We start from the raw sequence: 2350 nt of genomic DNA, 5'->3' as shown, positions 1-2350 counted from the left end.
TTTTGACATCTCACTGTCTATGCACAAGAAAGAAGATACTCCAAATTACGTCTTCAGGAATCTAATAGCTGAGAAAACCCAAGTATTGGACAATACTGGTTGGAATCTTTTGTACACAGACGGCTCAAAATCTCCTGGTCTGCCTCCTGCTTGTGCGGTGGTAGATGCTACAGGACGGGTTCTTCTCAACCACATATTTCACGAAAGCACTTCAACTTTCATAACCGAAGCCAGAGCTATCCTTCACGCTGCCAACCTTGCCCATAAAAACAAACTCAAAACCGTCATTGTTACTGACAGTTTGTCTGTATTACTAGCTACCCGGAACCCTTCGACTTCGAGATGGAGCACCATCAACAAATTAAGGAATATAATTACTACACCCGACGGAAAAATTAAAATGTTATGGGTACCAAGTCACATCGGTTTACTGGGAAATGAGCAGGCTGATCGAGCGGCAAAGTATGCTGCTTCTGCTCCTCTAATTATGGATGATGTCATGGAAAAGTTGGATCTTCAAAGATACATTGGAAGAAAAGTTAAAGAGAAAATTGCAGAAGGAAATTTACAATACCATCATCAACACTACTCTTGCATTAACCCTCAATTAACTCCACCTCTATATCCAACAAATGTTGAGAAAACCAAGATCCAAACATTTTCGAGAATTCGCCTTGGTCATACAATTGCAACTCACCAATGGATCCTGAAGAAGTCTTCTCCCCCAATCTGCTGTTGTGGACAAACTCTTACTATAAAGCACATTCTCTGCGACTGCCTCAACTTTTCCTTGGCTAGAAGTATTGCATTCGGAACGATTAACCCTTTGAACATTCTACAATCAACTTCAGAACAGAATATCAATTCAATATTTTACTTTATTAATACTACTAAGCTTATTATCTAATATCCATTTATTTAAATTAGAGCCGATAGCCTGTGTTGCTAGTGCTCAATGTCTCTTTTTTTTAGTCTAAGAATTCAATTCATTAGTCTAAAATTAAAATAATAATAATAATAATGATAATAACAGTAGAATTATTCACAATTTATTTTGGCCGTACTTGCCCGACTCATTCTCCCTTCCACAACTATTCTATTTATGTACATTTTTACAAGTATGTTACTATACTTAAATTTATGGTTTTATTTCTAATCGCAGCCTCTTTTTTCCTCTAATCGTTTCCATCGGCCTGCACCTGCATGACGCGTCTGCGAATGCTCATTTGGTTTTTCCTTCTTTAGGAAATTTATTATGAGGGGAAAATTACTTAGCTGATGTCAACTGGATTTGGGATTTTCGTAACAATGTTTAAATGTTTACTTACATTAGGATTTCGAACTTAATTATTGTTGTTACTATAATTTATTCGAACAAGAGGCATAAATTCTAAGATTATAAGTAAGATGAGCACTAAGAGCTAAAACACTCGAAATTAATTTTTTTTTTTTTTTTCGTTAGCGTAAATTCACAAATCGTCTGAATCCATAAACCATGTCTTGCAGTAGTGATAGTAATTGACAAATTAAATATATATCTAATGACATTATCTAATTATTTTTCCACTACGTTATTGCATGTAGTTTCCAAGCTTACCAAGACAATGTATGTATCATCACTTTCGAAATTGATCTAAGCTTATCTGTCTGTCCATCTGTCCGATGTCTTTCCACGTATTATTGTGTTTAACCTACAAGTTGCAAATTATATCATAAAAGTAATTTAACATATAAAAATTAACTGCACCAAGTTGGGACCATTTCGACCTGATTTTTCGATTCCACCCTAACAAGGATTTTCACGAAAATTGTAGGGCAGAAAAGTCAAAGTTTTATAATTTGCTGATGGAAATAATATCATAGTAACATCATATCTTAAAGAATTCTACAAAATTTGGACCATCTACTCCTATTTTTGGATACTGTCCTATGTAAGGATTGTACTTGTACGACGTTATGTTGCGTTTTGAGCCCGCTTCTGCATAAATACGCATATGAAAAATATGCCTTTATATAGAAACAGAATATAATTTTGCGGTGTAGGGTATTTAATGGTCGGTCTTATTGACTCCGCCATTGTGAACTAACAAACAACAAATTTGCCTCATGTTTTCAAATTATTCTTTTTGAAATAAATTTCGAATGAGAAAAGCCATACGTAACTCGAAACGCAACGGCTTTCAAATGGTAACCAATTAAGTAAAATATATATAATAAGTGCGCCTACGATTGTTTTTATCAACTTTTTTGTCATTTAGTACATAGCTGGAAGAAATCGTTAAAGTAAAATTTAAGTACTATGTTTTAAAAATTTCCAAAAATTAATTTTATTTAGTATTTAAATATATGC

Source organism: Glossina fuscipes, unplaced genomic scaffold (genome assembly GCF_014805625.2).
Source record: "Glossina fuscipes isolate IAEA_lab_2018 unplaced genomic scaffold, Yale_Gfus_2 1, whole genome shotgun sequence".
NCBI lineage: Eukaryota > Metazoa > Arthropoda > Insecta > Diptera > Glossinidae > Glossina > Glossina fuscipes.
Note: the sequence above shows the minus strand (reverse complement) of the source record.